Below are 18,542 nucleotides of genomic sequence, written 5' to 3'. Positions count from 1 at the left end.
ACCCTCAAATAGCTAAATTAAGAAGGAGGAATTTACCCTGGAGTTGGAACATATTTGTGCAAGTTGAAAGAACAGTAGGGGAGAAAGGTGTGCCACCCCTAGAAGTGTTAGGCAATGTGGTGAGGGGAATTTTTGGTTGTCATAATAACTGAGAAACACTACAGGCATTTGGTAGAGAACAATCCTGTCCAAAAAGGGTTACACCAATAGTTTCCTGTTTCTTTTTTAATTTCATTTTTAATTGGAGGATAAAATATGAAAGTGAGAGTCACTCAGTCGTGTCTGATTCTGTGACCCCATGGACTGTAGCCCACCAGGCTCCTCTGTCCATGGAATTTTCCAGGCAAGAATATTAGAGTGGGTTGCCATTTCTTTCTCCAGGGAATCTTCCCAACCCAGGGATTGAACCCACCTCTCTTGTGCCTTTTGCATTAAAGGCAGATTCTTTACCATCTGAGCCATTAAGGAAATCCCAAGAGTCTTCTCCAGCACAATTCGAAAGCATCAATTCTTTGGCACTCAGCCTTCTTTATGGTCCAACTCGCACATCTGTACATGACTACTGGAAAAATCATAGCTTGACTTTACAGACCTTTGTTGGCAAAGTGATATCTCTGATTTTCAATATGCTGTCTAGATTTGTCATAGCTTTGCTTCCAAGGAGAAAGTGTCTTAATTTCATGGTTGCAGTCACCAATCCATGGTGATATTAGAGCCCAAGAAAATAAAATCTCCCCTTGTGTGTGGAGGTCCTTAATTGCTGTGAGTGGCTACCCATCCATTGTGCCTGCCCTTTTCTTTTATTGGCTCAAAGCTTAGATTTTTTTTTTTTAAATACGCTTCTTTGGGAAATACGGCTCCACGTTGTTTTAAGGGTTTAAACATTAATTATAAATTCAGGATTTTCAATAGGGTGAACTCTTTGGTGGTTTGCACTGGGGTGCCTTCCACTGGGTGTCTCGCCAGTCTCATCATCTTACCGTCCCACCACCCCCACGAAATAAAAGAGCTAATCTTTTACTCATTTCCGGTATTCACTATGTTAATAATGCACTAGAAGGTATTGTTCCAGGAGTTTCCATGTATTATTTAGTTGCACCAGCCCTGTAGGATAGATACTATTGCCATCCCCCACTTAACAGATGGAGGAAACTGACTTGGAGGAGTTAATTCATTTACTCTGGTTTTCAGAAATAGTTAAGTGGTAGTGTCCAGGCTTTTAACCACTATACTGTATCACTTAATTTTCTGATTCCTCAATAGTGTTCTTATCATCATACTTTATTCATATGTTTACACATTGTGGTCTACTCTACTAGATTTAGTTTTTGAAGGAATGACAACTGTGTCTCTAGTCTCTTCTGTATCTGTGGGCTTCCCTGGTGACTCAGCTGGTAAAGAATCTGCCTGCAATGTGGGAGACTTGGGTTCAATCCCTGGATTGGGAAGATTTTGTAAAGTCCATGGGGGTTGCAAAGAGTCGGACACGACTGAGCGTCTTTCACTTTCACACCTGGTCTGTGAGCACTCAGCTAAGGTTAAGTTAACTGAGCACAAAGTTTAACTTTCTTCTCTGATGCATTATAACTAGATTAGAATTTCAGGATACTGTTTTGAGAGCTAAGGTATTGACTACATGATGTCATTTTGTAGAAAAGAATTGTTTTTATTGACTTAAGGATTTAGATGAACTCTTGCTGTCATGGTGAAACCAGCCAAGTGAATATTGTGTCAAAATTTAATCATAAAGAATCCTGTTTTGATCCAAATTTCTTTCTTTTTAACTTTTATTTTATATTGAAACATAGTTGATTAATAGTGTTGTGTTAGTTTCAGGTGTACAGCAAAGTGATTCAGTTATACATATATTTGTATCTATTCTTTTCCAAATTATTTTCCTGTTTAGTGTATTACAGAATATTCGGTAGACTTCTTTATGATATACAGTAATTTCTGCTTGTTAATCTGTTTTAGTACATATCAATCCAAACTCCCAATTTATCTAACTCCCACCTTTCCCCACTGGTAAATATGTTTGATCTCTAAGTCTGTGAGTCTTTTCTGTAAATGTTTATTTTTATGTTTTTTTGAAAAATATTCCATATATAAGTGAGATTATATGGTATTTGTCTTTCTCTGTTTGGCTTAGTTCACTTAATATGATAATCTCCAGGTCTATCCATGTTGCTGCAAATGGCATTATTTCATTCTTTTTAATGGCTGAGTAATACTCAAATGTACCACATCTTTATCCATTTCTTTGTCTGTGGACATTTAGGATGCTTCCATGTCTTGACTATGGTAAATAGCACTACAATGAATATTTGGGTACATGTATCCTTTCAAACCATGCTTTTCTCCAGATATATGCCCAGGAGTGGGATTGCTGGATCATATAGTAGCTCTATTTTGAGTTTTCTAAGGAACCTCTGTATTGTTCTCCATAGTAGCTCTACCAATTTACATTCACACCAACAACATAGGAGGGTTCCCTTTTCTCCACACCCAGTCCACATTTAAAGTTTGTACATTTTGTGATGATGGCCATTCTGATTGATTTGAGATGATGTCTCATTGTAGTTTTGATTTACATTAATTTTTTCTCTAATTAAGTAGCAGTACTGAGCATCTTTTCATGTGCCTCTTGGCCATCTGTATATCTTCTTTGGAAAATTGTCTAGTTCTTCTGTTTTTTGGTTGGGTGGGTTTTGTTTTGTTTTCTGATATTAAACTGCATGAACTGTTTGTAAATCTTGGAGACCAATCCCTTGTTAGTCACAGCATTTGCAAGTATTTTTTCCCATCATTTTGTGTGTGTGTGTGTTTTCCTGTGCATAAGCTTTTGACTTCAACTGGGTGCCACTTGTTTGTTTTTATTTTCATCATTCTTAGAGGTAGATCAAAAAGATATTGCTGTGATTTATGTCAAAATGTTGTTCTGTTTTCCTCTAAGAGTTTGACAGTATCCAGTCTTACATTTAGGTATCTAATCCATTTGGAGTTTGTTTTTGTGTGTTTTAAGAATGTTCTAATTTCATTTTTTTTGCATGTAGCTGTCCAGTTTTCCCAGCACCACTTACTGAAGAGACTGTGTCGCCAGTATTGTATAGTCTTGCTTCCTTTGTCATAGATTAATTGACCAGAGGTGCTCAGGTTTATTTCTGAGCTTTCTATCCTGTCCATTGATCTATATTTCTGTTTTTGTCCCAGTACCATACTTTTGATGACTGTGGCTTTGTGCCTAAAGTCAGGGAGCCAGATTTCCCCAGCTCCATTTTTCTCTCTCAAGATTGCTTTGGCTATTTGGGATCTTTTGTGTGTCTATGCAAATTGTTTTGTTCTAGTTCTGTGGAAAATGCCATTGGTAATTTGATAGGGATTGCATTAAATCTATAGATTGCCTTTGGTAAGTATAGTCATTTTGACAGTATTGATTCTTCCAATCCAAGAACATGGTATATCTTTCTAACTGCGTCATCTGTTTGTTTCATCGCTGTCTTTTTTTTTTGGAGTGCAAATCTTTTGTATCCTTTGGTAGGTTTATTCCTAGGTATTTTATTCTTTTTGATGTGATGGTAAATTGGATTGTTTCTTTAATTTCTCTTTCTGGTCTTTCATTGTTAGTGTATAGAAAGGAAAAGATTTCTGTGTATTAATTTTGTATTCTGCAGCTTTACTGAATTCATTGCTGAGCTCTGGTGGTTTTTTGGTAGCCACTTTAGAATTTTCTTTGTGTAATATCATGTTGTCTGTAAAGTGACTGTTTTACTTCTTTTCCAATATGGATTCTTTTTATTTCTTTTTCTTCTCTGATTACCATGGCTAGAACTACCAAAAATATGTTGAATAAACATGATGAGAGTGGATATCCTTGTCTTGTTCCTAATCTTAGAGGAAATGCTTTCAGCTTTTGACTATTGAGTATGATGTTAGTGGTAGATTTGTCATATATGGCATTTATTATATTGAGGTATGCTCTTTCTGGGCCTTCCCTGGTACTTCAGAATATAAAGAATCTGCCTCTGGTGCAGGAGACCGGAGTTTGACCCCTGTGTCAGGAAAATCCCCTGGAGAATGGAATGGCTCCTCACTCCAGTATTCTTGCCCAGAGAATTCCATGGACAGAGGAGCCTGGCAGGCTACAGTCCATGGGGTCACAAAGAGTTGGACATGAGTGAACGACTAACACTTTGAGTTTCATGTTCCCTCTCTGCCCACTGTCTGGAGAGTTTTTATCATAAAAGAATGTCGAATTTTGTCAGAAGCTTCCTGCATCTATAGAGATGAGCATATCGTTTTTATTCTTCATTTTGTTGATGCAGTGAATCGCAGTGATTGATTTGTAGGTATTGAAAATCCTTGCATCTTGGGGATAAATCACATTTGATCGTGGTGTTGGATTTGGATTGCTGTTATTCTCTAGAGGATTTTTGCATCTGTGTTCATCAGTGACACTGGCCTGTAATTCTCTTTTTGTGAAGTCTTTGTCTGGTTTTGGTATCAGGGTGATGGTGACTTCATAGAATGAGTTTGGAAGTATTCCTCTGCAATTTTTAAAAATAGTTCCAGAAGGATAGGTGTTAACTCTTCTCCAAATGTTTGACAGAATTTACCTGTAATGTCATCTGGTCCTGGACTTTTGTTTGTTAGGAGTTTTTTAATAACAGTTTTGATTTCAGTACTTGTGATTGGTTTGTTCATATTTTCTCTGTCTTCCTGATTCAGTCTTGGGAGATTGAACCTTTTTAAGAATTTTTCCTTTTCTTCCAGGTTATCCATTTTATTAGCATATAGTTGCTTGTAGTATTAATAGTCTCTGATGGAGAGGGAAGCCTGGCGTGCTGCAGTCCATGGGGTTGCAAAGAGTCGGACACAACTGAGTGACTGAACTGACTGATCCTTTGTATTTCTGTGGTGTCCATGTTAACTTCTCCATCTTCATTTTTAACTACGGTCATTTGAGCTCCTTTTTTTTCTTGATGAGTGTAGTTAAAGGCTTATCAATTTTGTCTCTTCAAAGAACTAACTGTTAGTTTCATTGATCTTTTCTGTTTTCTTAGCATCTCATTTATTTCTGCTCTTATCTAGATGATTTCTTTCCTTCTACTAACTTTGGGTTTTGTTTGTTGTTCTTTCTCTAGTTGCTTTAGGTGTAAGATTAGGTTCTTTATTTGTGATTGTCCTTATTTCCTGAGGTAAGATTGTATTGTTACAAATTTTTCTCTTAGAACTGGTTTTGCCACATCCCATTGGTTTTGGATCATTATGCTTTCCTTTTTATTTGTCTCTAGGTATTTTTTAATTTTCTCTGATTTCTTCGGTGATCCATTGGTAATTTAGCATAATGCTTAGCCTCCATGTGTTTGTGTTTTCTTAGCTATTTTTTCTTGTAGTTGATTTATAATCTTACAGTGTTGTAGTCAGAAAAGACGCTTAATATCATTTCAGTTTCCTTAAATTCACTGAGGCTTGCTCTGTGGCCCCAGCATGTGATCAGTCCTGGAGAATGTTCCATGTGCACTTGAGAAGAAGGTGTATTCTGCTGCTTGGGGATGAAGTGCTCTCTAAATATCAATTAAGTCAATCTGATCTAATGTGTCATTTAAGGCCTGTATTTTCTAATTGATCTGTCTGGATGATCTATTGTTGAAAGTTGGGTCTTAATAGCCCCCACAATTAATGTATTATTGTTGGTTTCTCCTTTTATGGTTATTAATTTGCCTTATATATTTTGGTGCTCCTTTGTTGGGTGCATATTTACAATTGATTTATCTTCTTAGATTGATTCCTTGACCATTATGTATTGTTTTCTTTACCTTATAACATCATTATTTTAAAGTTCTCTTTTTTCTGATATCCGTATCACTACTCAAGCTTACTTTTGATTTCCATTTGCGTGGGATACCTTTTTCCATCTCCTCAGTTTCATTCTGTGTGTGTCCTTAGATCTGAAGTGGTTTTCCTATAGACAGCATATATATGGGTCTTGTTTTTGTCTTTATTCCACTTGTCTATGTCATTTGGTTGGAGCATTTAATACACTTACATTTAAGGTAATTATTGATATGTATGTTCTTATTGCCATTTTATTAATTACTTTGGATTTGTTTTTCTAGTCTTCCTCTTTTGTCCTCTTGTCATTTGATGACTAACTTTAGTGTTATGTTTGGATTCCTTTTTCTTTTTTGTGTGTATATCTAGTAGATTTTTGGTTCGTGGTTACTAGATTTTGATATAGCTGCCTATATATCAGCAAGATTGTTTTTAAGTTGCTGGTGTTTTGATTTCAATTGCATTTCTAATGCCCTGCATTTGTGTTCTCCTCTTCTCACAATCATTGGTTTTGATACCATATTTGTGTGAGAATGACTTCCTACCATTATGTTTGCCTTTACTGGTGAACTTTTTAAAATTTTATTAATAAAATTTTTATTTTATGTCATTTTACTGAATGATATTGTAAAAAGTTAGAAATATGTTTCTGTGTAAGTAGGGCTTCTGTAAAAGCTTGCCATTTTAGTAGACTAAACATTGACAAGATAGCATTTCTTCCTTTGTGGCTTATTATACAGTTTGTAGAAAGTTAATAGCTTTAAGATTCTTGCTTTGTAAACTATACCATATTTATCTGATTCTAAGTTTTGTATAGAAGTTTTATTTATAACTAACAATATATAACTTGAAAGTGAAAGTGTGTAAGTGTTACTTGCTCAGGCATGTCCAACTCTGCAACCCCATGGACTGTAGCCCATCAGGCTTCTCTCCATGGAATTCTACAGGCAAGAATACAGGAGTGAGTAGCTATTTCCTTCTCCAGTGGATCTTCCCAATCCAGGAATTGAACCCGGGTCTCCTGCACTGCAGGTGGATTCTTTTCATTTGAGCCACCAGGGAAGCTCATATAACTTGAAAGCTATACTTTATTTTTGGTAACAGAAAAATGTTCAGTTCAGTCGCTCAGTTGTGTCTGACTCTTTGCGACCTCATGAATTGCAGCACGCCAGGCCTCCCTGTCCATCACCAACTCCCAGAGTTCACTCAGATTCACGTCCATCGAGTCAGTGATGCCATCCAGCCATCTCATCCTCTGTCGTCCCCTTCTTCTCCTGCCCGCAATCCCTCCCAGCATCAGAGTCTTTTCCAATGAGTCAACTCTTCCCATGAGGTGGCCAAAGTACTGGAGTTTCAGCTTTCACATCATTCCTTCCAAAGAAATCCCAGGGCTGAACTCCTTCAGAATGGACTGGTTGGATCTCCTTGCAGTTGAAGGGACTCTCAAGAGTCTTCTCCAACACCACAGTTCAAACTCATCAGTTCTTCGGCGCTCAGCCTTCCTCACAGTCCAACTCTCACATCCATACATGACCACAGGAAAAACCATAGCCTTTACATTTTTGTGATTGAAACTCTGCTACTGAGAACTGGTGATGTACCACACTGTGGGCTAGATGCTGGGAATATATATTTGAACAGGACAGATTTTCTGTGCTTATTACTTAAGAGTTTAGAAAGAAATTATACATTAAATAAATAGTTATCAACATCATTTGTTTTATCAGAGTTATAAAGCTTAGACTACTACAAAAATGTGCATTAGAAGAATTTACCCTAATTGGAGCCTCCAAGGACATATAGGAATTTTGCTTCCGAAGGACCTGTATGAGTTAAGTACACAAAAGTGGTGTTAAGTTGGGAGGAGTTGTTTGCATCAGGACACGGGAAAGATTGTGTTGCCTAAAGCCACAAAGGGTGGTGCAGATTGTTGAATTTAGCAATGTATTTTAAAGACTTAAAGGCCGTATAATTTACATTGTAATAAGTATCTTGTGGGTGAGAGGGGTGTGTGTGTGTGTGTGTAGGAAGCTCTTGTGTGTGTATATGTGTGTGTATGTATGTAGAAAGCTCTTATATAGTCTGGGCAAAACCCACTCCAGTGTTCTTGCCTGGAGAATCCCAGGGACGGGGGAGCCTGGTGGGCTGCCGTCTATGGGGTCACACAGAGTCGGACACAACTGAAGTGACTTAGCAGCAGCAGCAGCAGGACTCATGATGGGAACAAATTTTTTTATTCTAGAAATATTTAGGAGGTAGAATCTACTGCTTCCTTTCCTCCAGTTTCTATTCCTACCACTTCCAAACTTTCAAATATTTTTGCTATTTTATTTCTTTTCTTCCCTCTTTATTCTTATGGGTTTTTTTAAAAAAAAAAAAAACTTTATTATTACTTTGCTTCTGTTTTAATAGAGATCCTAGAGGGAAAGACTATAAACATAAGTAGTCAATCTACCATATTTAACTGAAGCCTACCCCCCACTGATTTGAAATGTCACCTTCTGCATATATTAAATCCTAATTAGCTTGTCAGGATTTCTCTGTTGCTGTGCCAGTACCGTACCAGTTTAATTTATAGTGTTTTTATATGTGATAGCACCAGCACCTTCTTTACATCTGATTTTTTACAAACATATTGGGTGGGTTTACATATTTTCTCTTTCAAGTTAAATTTTAGAATAGGTTTACCCCAAAATCCTTTAGAATTTGTTAGGATTTATTCATTCATTTTTTTTGTATGAAATGTTTTGAAGAGAATTAATATTTTTATAGAATTGGATTGTCCTTTGCCAGAACATGGTCTCTTCATTTATTTATTTTAAATGTCCTTTGTGTGTGTGTTTGTGTGTGTGTGTGTGTGTGTGTGTGTGTGTGTTAATTGCTCAGTTGTTTCCGACTCTTTGCAACCCCATGGACTGGAGCCTGCCAGGCTCCTCTGTCCTTGGAATTCTCCAGGCAAGAATACTGGAGTGGTTTGCAGTTCTCTTCTCCAGTGGATCTTCCCTACCCAGGAATTGAACCCAGGTCTCCCACATTATAGTCAGGCACTTTACCATCTAAGCCACCAAGGAAGCCCAAGTATCCTTTCGTATAGTTTATATTTATCACATATCTATCTGAACATCTCTATTTTAGCCTTATTTCTTATTTGTAAATTTTGTTGCTGTCATGAATGTAGTTTCTTTCTCTCAGTGATGTTTTTAAATTGGTTTTTACTGTTATTTAGAAAAACTTTTGATTTTTCTTTTTTTTTTTTTTTTTGAACCCCCCTCCCCACAACATCTCTCTGGGTCATCCCCGCGCATCAGCCCCAAGCGTGCCATATCCTGCATCAGACATAGACTGGCAATTCGATTCTTACATGATATTATACATGTTTCAATGCCATTCTCCCAAATCATCACACCCTCTCCCTCTCCCTCTGAGTCCAAAAGTCCGCTATACACATCTGTGTCTTTTTTGCTGTCCTGCATACAGGGTCATCATTGCCATCTTTCTAAATTCTATATATATGTGTTAGTAACTGTATTGGTGTTTTTCTTTCTGGCTCACTTCACTCTGTATAATCGGCTCCAGTTTCATCCATCTCATCAGAACTGATTCAAATGTATTCTTTTTAATGGCTGAGTAATACTCCATTGTGTATATGTACCAGAGCTTTCTTATCCATTCATCTGCTGATGGACATCTAAGTTGTTTCCATGTCCTGGCTATTATAAACAGTGCTGCGATGAACATTGGGGTACATGTGTCTCTTTCAATTCTGGTTTCCTCTGTGTGTATGCCCAACAGTGGGATTGCTGGGTCATAAGGCATTTCTATTTGCAATTTTTTAAGGAATCTCCACACTGTTCTCCATAGTGGCTGTACTAGTTTGCATTCCCACCAACAGTGTAGGAGGGTTCCCTTCTCTCCACACCCTCTCCAGCATTTATTGCTTGCAGATTTTTGGATCACAGACATTCTGACTGGTGTGAAGTGGTACCTCATTGTGGTTTTGATTTGCATTTCTCTAATCATGAGTGATGTTGAGCATCTTTTCATGTGTTTGTTAGCCATCCGTATGTCTTCTTTGGAGAAATGTCTATTTAGTTCTTTGGCCCATTTTTTGATTGGGTCATTTATTTTTCTGGAATTGAGCTGCAGGAGTTGCTTGTATATTTTTGAGATTAGTTGTTTGTCAGTTGCTTCATTTGCTATTATTTTCTCCCATTCGGAAGGCTGTCTTTTCACTTTGCTTATGTTTTCCTTTGTTGTGCAGAAGCTTTTAATTTTAATTAGATCCCATTTGTTTATTTTTGCTTTTATTTCCAGAATTCTGGGAGGTGGATCATAGAGGATCCTGCTGTGGTTTATGTCGGAGAGTGTTTTGCCTATGTTCTCCTCTAAGAGTTTTATAGTTTCTGGTCTTACATTTAGATCTTTAATCCATTTTGAGTTTATCTTTGTGTGCGGTGTTAGAAAGTGATCTAGTTTCATTGATTTTTCTGTATTGCTCTTGTGTCTAGCAAGACACAAGTCATACTCTTATAACTAACTACAAATAATTTTTCAGCTGATTCCTTAGTCTTTCTCCTAAGTAGATAGCTATACCGTGTGTATGTTTGTTTTGTAACATCTTTCTACATTGATTAAAACGTTTAATAGAGGTTTGAAAAATAGTAATCTTAGTGGATATTCTTGTCTTCTTCTTGACTTTAATGGTGAAGCTTCTGACATTTCTCCATTAAGGATAATGCTTCATACAGATTCTGATATAAAGTTGTTCTGGTTTTCTTCTAGTCATGTTATGGTAAGATTTTCCATTCGAAATTTTAAATTTTATTTCATGTATTTGAAGCATTGAGGGTTGTATACTGTCATATATATATTAAATTATATTATATATTTCTTAAAGTTAAACTAGGCTTCCTAGGTGGCACTAGTGGTAAAAAATCTGCCTGCCAATGCAGGAAACATAAAAGACATGGGTTTGAATCCTGGATCAGGAAGGTCCCCTGGAGGGAGGGCATGGCAACCCACTCCAGTATTCTTTCCTGGAGAATGCTATGTACAGAGGAGCCTAGCGGGCTACAGTCCATGGGGTAACAAAGAGTTGGACATGACTGGAGCTACATCTCACACATGAACACACAATGTTAAATTATCTTTACATTACTAGGATAAACTGCGCTTATGTACTGTTATTTTTTAAGACATTGTTAGATTCAGTTTGCTAATATGTTGTTTGGGATATATGCATATATACTCATACGGAGTTTAGTATTAATATATACTTTTTATTGAATTTTGAAATCCATATAGAACTCGGAAAGCTTTTGATCTTTTCCTGTGTTTTGCTTTAAAATGTGAATAAATCTCTGTCTTGAAGGTTTGATACAACTTATTCTCAAACCTATCTAGGCCTAATATCTTATTTAAATGGTAGATCTTTGAAAACCTTTTGAATTTCTTCCATTATGATCTGTTTCCATTTTTACCTTTTTCCTAAATTTCAGTAATTGACATTTTACTAGAAAATCCCTGCTTGACTACATTTTTAAAGTTCATTGGGTTTTCTTTTGAATCTTTGTTATGCTGCAGTTATTTTTTCATTACACTTCCAAAGTTGTTTGTGTCTTGTCTTTTATTAGTCACACTAGCCAAGTATCAGCCTTTTTTTATTCACCTTTAGAAACACTCAGCGTAGTGATCAGATCTATCACTTTTTTTTCCCCCTAGGATTAATTTCTGCTTTCCTTCTTAATTTCTTCTCCTAGATTTCCATGATCCATAACAGGTTTTCCATGCTTTTTCTCTCATTGCCCTTTCTAGTGGAAAAATTCTTCAGTTTGATTCTTGCAATCCCACTCCTAACCTCGCCCCACACACACTAATTTAATTTAATCTTGTTCTTTCTTTTGCTCTTTCTTTTTTCTATCTCCCACCTTCCCCCCACCCCTTTTTAAAATAACCTCCGAGTAAGAAGTAAGCCTGTTTCTTTGCAGTTAATGTTTCTTGAAATTCAGTTCAGTTAGTTCAGTCACTCACTCATGTCCAACTCTTTGCGAACCCATGAACCACAGCACACCAGGCCTCCCTGTCCATCACCAACTCCTGGAGTCCACCCAAACTCATGTCCACTGTGTTGGTGATGCCATCCAACCATCTCATCCTCTGTTGTCCGCTTCTCCTCCTGCCCTCAATCTTTCCCAACATCAGGGTCTTTTCAAAGGAGTCAGCTCTCCACATCAGGTGGCCAGAGTATTGGAGTTTCAGCTTCAACATCAGTCCCTCCAATGAATACCCATGACTGATCTCCTTTAGGATGGACTGGTTGGATCTCCTTGCGGTACAAGGGACTATGAGGGGTCTTCTCCAACACCACAGTTCAAAAGCATCAATTCTTCTGCGCTCAACTTTCTTTATAGTCCAAATCTCACATCCATACATGACTATTGGAAAAAACCATAGCCTTGGCTAGACAGACCTTTATTGGCAAAGTAATGCCTCTGCTTTTTAATATGCTGTCTAGGTTGGTCATAACTTTTCTTCCAAGGAGTAAGCGTCTTTTAATTTCATGGCTGCAATCAGCATCTGCAGTGATTTTGGAGCCCAGAAAAATAAAGTCAGCCACTGTTTCCACTGTTTCCCATCTATTTGCCATGACGTGATGGAACTGGATGCCATGATCTTCATTTTCTGAATGTTGAGCTTTAAGCCAACTTTTTCACTCTCCTCTTTCACTTTTATCAAGAGGCTCTTTAGTTCTTCTTCACTTTCTGCCATAAGGGTGGTGTCATCTGCATATCTGAAGTTATTGGTTTTTCTCCCGGCAGTCTTGATTCCAGCTTGTTCTTCTTCCAGCCCAGCGTTTCTCATGATGTACTCTGCATAGAAGTTAAAAAAGCAGGGTGACAATGTACAGCCTTGACGTACTCCTTCTCCAATTTGGAACCAGTCTGTTGTTCCATGTCCAGTTCTAACTGTTGCTTCCTGACCTGCATACAGGTTTCTCAAGAGGCAGGTCAGGTGGCCTGGTATTCCCATCTCTTTCAGAATTTTCCACAGTTTATTGTGATCCACACAGTCAAAGGCTTTGGCATAGTCAATAAAGCAGAAATAGATGTTTTTCTGGAACTCTCTTGCTTTTTCAATGATCCAGCAGATGTTAGCAATTTGATCTCTGGTTCCTCTGCCTTTTCTAAGACCAGCTTGAACATCTGGAAGTTCACAGTTCATGTATTACTGAAGCCTGGCTTGGATAATTTTGAGCATTACTTTACTGGTGTGTGAGATGAATGCAAGTGTGTGGTAGTTTGAGCATTCTTTGGCATTGCCTTTCTTTGGGATTGGAATGAAAACTGACCTTTTCCAGTCCTGTGGCCACTGCTGAGTTTTTCAAATTTTCTGACATATTGAGTGCAGCACTTTCACAGCATCATCTGTGTGAGTGATTACACCTTTGTGATTATCTGGGTGAAGATCTTTCTTGTACAGTTCTTCTGTGTATTCTTGCCACCTCTTCTTAATATCTTCTGCTTCTGTTAGGTCCATACCATTTCTGTCCTTTATCAAGCCCATCTTTGCATGAAATGTTCCCTTGGTATCTCTAATTTTCTTGAAGAGATCTCTAGTCTTTCCCATTCTGTTGTTTTCCTCTGTTTCTTTGCATCAATTGCTGAGGAAGGCTTTCTTATCTCTCCTTGTAACTCGGTGAGTTACATTCTTGCCTTTAGTTTTCATGTTTAGTTATTCTACTTTTGTTCATATTTGTAATTGAAGGGTCTAGATTAAATATATTAATTTTTCTCTAGTTTAAGTAGGAATCCCATTTGTATGTCTTTGAATCTAGCTTCTGATTAGAGTCCATCCTCTCGTAATAGAGGAGGAGGAGTGGAACTTGTAGGAAACTTACCTTCTGAGTTTTGGGACTTTCCTTTTCTTCCTGGAATCTCTGAGTAAATTGGGACACTTCCCTGCTTCTCTGGGTCCAGCTCAGCTTTGTAGCATTGTCACTATATGAAACAGCTTTCTGTTTCATGTATTAAGGATTTTACGTATAAGAGTTGCCTTATGGTAATCCATGTTAGAGTGCTTATTGTAGATCTAATTAATGTTTTAATAGTTTATAAGGTCAATTCTCTCACTGTTCCTTGTTATAATTTTTGCATATCTTCTTGTGTATCTTTGATATGCTTTTAGGATGACTTAATTAAAAAGAACTATTATATTTTTTGATAGTTCATGTTATTAGATAATTAATTTACAAGCCAGTGAATTGGCTTGTTAGGGGCAATTGTTTCTTCACACTGTCCAATAATATCCCAACAAGTGAGGGAGATGGGATTATGCCAGGTGTTAGAACATTACTTATTTCATTCAGCAGAGTATGGAATGAAGGTGTCAGGGCAGATGCTTTGAAGTTTGACAGCCTGGTGCAACTGGAGCACCAGAGTGGATTGTTCCACACCCTCACTCACCATTTCACCTAACCTCCTCACCAGTTTCTCTCTGCCTTTCCTGCCTGTCAACTGTGAGACACCCAAAACCCAGTTTTCACTCAAAAGGGGAAGATAGGGAAAATTCCAAGACCCCTCACCTCAACTCTCCTCTTTGTGATTAAATAACCTGGAACAGGGTGGGTAAACTGAGAATTTTTTGATAGGAACATTAAGAATGACATCTGAATTCAACTCCAGAAAAGAGCTCTACCAGGGGACAGTAAAGCCTTAGCAGATGTTCTGAAACTGCTCATAAGAAAGTGCTGGAGAGTGGTCCTCTAGGTATAAGCTCTAACATCTCTGGACTCAGTGGGGTTTCGGCTGGTCCAATCTGGGCCTTCAGAATCAGATGACCTGGGGCTGCCTGGCAAGCACAGTGCAGTTGGTCTGTCTCAGTCTTCCATGAGAATCCTTCAGTTCCATCACAGAATACTCCCCAATGTGTTATACGGTTGACCCTTCAACAGCACGGGTGATTAAGGCCACCCATCCTCTGCACAGTGGAAAAATCCCCCTAAACTGTCTCTGCAGTTCCGTGTTGGCAGATTCAACTAGCAGCAGATGTTTAGTACTCTAGCACATATTTCTTGAAAATAATCCACATATAAGTGAAACTGAACAGTTAAAATCCATGCTGTCCACTGTAGCTTCCTTCAAGATCTTTGGTTTGAGGAAGCATATGTTTACTCTTCTCACTGTAGCGGAGGTGTGTCACCTGTTGGTTGTTGGGCCACTGGGTTAGGTTTTGGCTGCTGACTGAGAGCTCCCACTTTGAGATTTGACCACAGGCACTAGCTCGGTCAGGGCCTCCTGATAGTTTGGGTATTTTTTCTGGCCACAGAAAGAGTCCTGTGTCCCATAGACTGTCTCAACCATCCAGCAAGGTATCAGTGAGGTCTTTGCATACACCCTTGAAAAGAGTGTTAGTGTTTCAGAAGATGTAGCAGATGGGATCCAAAAATCTTGCCCGTTAAGGAATAGGGATTCTGGCCATCAGCTTGAAGTAGGTTTTCAGAGACACAGATGGTGGCAAGGTTTCATCCTGTACAGATAATTGTAGCAGTTCTGACTTCCAGCTGTAGCAGTCTTGGACCATCCTTCATGAGGAGGCAAGGTTTGCACTTGATATCCCAGAGTCTGGGTAGTCAGATATCATCTCTTCTTTGAAGTCTTTGGGGGCATGAGGCCTCTAGGGATATGAGGTCAATTTCCAGATTTCATTGTGAATCTCATGATTTACTTTTTCTCAAAAATTAATAGGAGTACAAATACCAGATTCTTGTCAACCTTAACCAGCACACCATTCACCCAGACTGGCTTTCCTAACCTGTGCTGAACTGCAGCAGTTTACCCCACCCTCTTGCCTCCTCAGCCCAAGTTCCCTGGAGCTCACCGTCCAGGTCATTTCCCTAGTGAATTGGGGGAAGACGAAGCCAGGCTTGGCCTGAAAACATGGTTATTTACGGGGTCTGTGGTAGTTTTATTAAGTGAAAGTGAAAGTCACTCAGCCGTGTCCAACTCTGCAATCCCATGAACTATACAGCCCATGGAATTCTCCAGGCCAGAATACTGGAGTGGGTAGCCTCTCCCTTCTCCAGAGGATCTTCCCAACCCAGGGATCGACCCCAGGTCTCCCACATTGCAGGCGGACTCTTTACCAGCTGAGTCACAAGGGACATCCAAGAGTACTGGAGTGGGTAGCCTCGCCCTTCTCCGGGGGATCTTCCTGATCCAGGAATCAAACCAGCGTCTCCTGCATTGCAGGTGGAATCTTCACCAACTGAGCTATCAGGGAAGCCCAGTTTTATTAAAGCTCTGTTAAATATACAAATTAGTTTGAGAATGTTCGGCAACTCTAGATTCCCTTTTCACAACATGGGATATGACTGGCTTGTAAGTTTTTATTTAGATTGCATATATTAAAAAATCAGTAACAACTTATAAAGATCTTCAAAATAACCATGAATATATTTCACAGTCTCTGCCACGTTTCTTCCTGTTTAATTAAGCATAAAATATAAAAATTTAAACCTCTCAAAAACCAATATAGAAGATATATTTTTAAAAAATCTTCTATACAACTGGCAGTTTTAACACCAGCTAGATATTTGATGATATTAAGGAATTATTGTTATTTTATTAGATGTGCTAACAGTATTGTTACATTATCTTAAAAGAGTCCTGATCTTTTACACATAAGCACTCAAATATGATATCTGAGATTTGCCTCAAAATTAACGTAGGACAGAAAGTGTATAGGAGTATGAAACAAAATTGGCCATGAGTTGCTAATTGTTAGAGCTGATAATTATTGGGTTTGCTGTAGTATCTCTTTTTGTACATGTTTGGAATTTTCCATAATAAAAATAAAGACAAATGTAGAATGTCCAAAGAAAGAAAAAAGTCCTCATAAAAAAAAATACTAATGAAAAGTAGAGCTGACTACATTTATAGCCACAGGGTGAAAATATTAATACTTCTGAAGATTGTTGATTCTGTTGTTCCCTGCCCAGAGTACACTCTGGACCTCAAGCAAAATTATGAAGTAGACTTTGCTTATATTCTTTATTTCCTAGTGTTGACTTCATCTTAACGCCATATCAGTTTTCTTTCTGTTTGTTGTAGATGCACATTTTTCTCCCATTCACTTCTTTAATTCTGAAATTGTAACTTCTTCCTACTGAGTCGGAGACCTAAAGATGAAGCTGTCCCAATTAAAGTGCAAGAGAAGACTGCTCGGGATAGTGTTTAGGAAGGCAGAAGTTGGGAGTAGTTCTGATGTTTGAGCATTTGGAAATGTGAGAAGTCTGTTGGAATATTGTGGGGAGAAATTTGTAGGAGTCCTATAGGAAAAGCACTAACTGTTGACTTTATTTAAAAATTGCCAGTCTGGAAAGAGGGAAAGGTAAAAGCTATACTAGCATGATTAGTTAGTACTATTCTAACAAAAATAAGTAATGCCTAAAATGAGTATGTCAAAAGTAGCAGTATTAGCATATTATCCAGAGATATAGTTATGATTAAAAGAAACTGCAAATTCAAAGTAGTTACTTATGGATGGGATCATTTAGGAGGGAGTGTGACAGCATGGAACAAAGAACTACTCTATTTTATTATAAGCAACTTAGTAATACAATGTCTTTTTACAATGTTTATATTTTATTTTAATAAAAATATTTTAAAAAACAAACTACAGTATTAGTATACTTATTCTAAAGATGCATCAAGGGAACAAACTTATTAATAAAACTAATCTGAATAAAATTAAGACTATGATTTTGAATGTAGTAGGAATCTAGCTTCACCTTCTTCAAATGCATATCCAGTTGTTCCAAATCCATTTTTTGAAAAGGCTGTTCTTTTCTCCTTTGAACTATCTTACCACTCTTGTTGAAAATCTATTAACCATAAAATGGGTTTGTTTATGGACTCTCAGTTATATGTCTATCTCTATCACAGTTTAGTGAGTTTTAAAATTGTGAGTCTTCCAGCTTTGTTCTTTTTGAGGATTGTTTGGCTATACTGGATTTACTGTATTTCCCACATGAATTTTAGGATCCGCTTATCAACTTCTACCAAAAAGGGTGGGGGAAACTGAGATTTAAATAGGGACTGCATTAAACCTATCAATCAATTTGAGGACTGTTGCCATCTTAACAATATTAAGTCTTCTAATCCATAAAATTTGATATCTTTTTATTTATTTGTCTTTAATTCTTTCAGTGATATAGTTTCACTGTAAAATTTTGCACTTTTGTTACATTTGTTTCTAATGATTTTATTGATTTAATGCTATAGTAAAAGGAATGGTTTTGTTAATTTCATTTTCAGAGTGTTCATTGCTAGTGTATAGAAGTACAAATGATTTTTGTACTTTTTTGCAACCTTACTGAACTCATTTATTAGCTCTAATAAGTTTTTTGTATATATTCCTTAAGATTTTCTGTATATGAGATCATATCATTGGCAAAAAGGGAAAGTTTTATTCATTTTTTTATCTGGATGCTTTTTCTTTTTGTTGCCTAGCTGCCATGGCTAGACCCTTCAGTACAATGTTGAGTAGAAATGACAAGCGTAGACATCCTTGCCTTGTTCCTGATCTATGGCAAAGTATTCAACTTTTCATCATTAAGTGTGATCTTAGCTATGGGATTTTTGTAGATGCTCTTGAGCAAAGGAAAATTTCCTTCTGTTCCTAGTCGAATTTTTTTTATCATGAAAAGGTAT

At 37.5% G+C, this 18,542-nt stretch overlaps 1 protein-coding gene across 2 annotated transcripts in view; it reads left to right on the top strand.

Annotated features, from left to right (window-relative positions):
• Window positions 1-18,542, top strand: part of PALS2 (protein associated with LIN7 2, MAGUK family member) — a 131,676-nt gene that overhangs the window by 43,256 nt on the left and 69,878 nt on the right. The gene's annotated exons all lie outside the window — the stretch shown is intronic.

The sequence above is a fragment of the Oryx dammah genome, unplaced genomic scaffold (genome assembly GCF_014754425.2).
Source record: "Oryx dammah isolate SB20612 unplaced genomic scaffold, SCBI_Odam_1.1 HiC_scaffold_18, whole genome shotgun sequence".
Taxonomy (NCBI): Eukaryota; Metazoa; Chordata; class Mammalia; order Artiodactyla; family Bovidae; genus Oryx; species Oryx dammah.
This window is presented reverse-complemented; position numbering and strand designations above follow the sequence as displayed.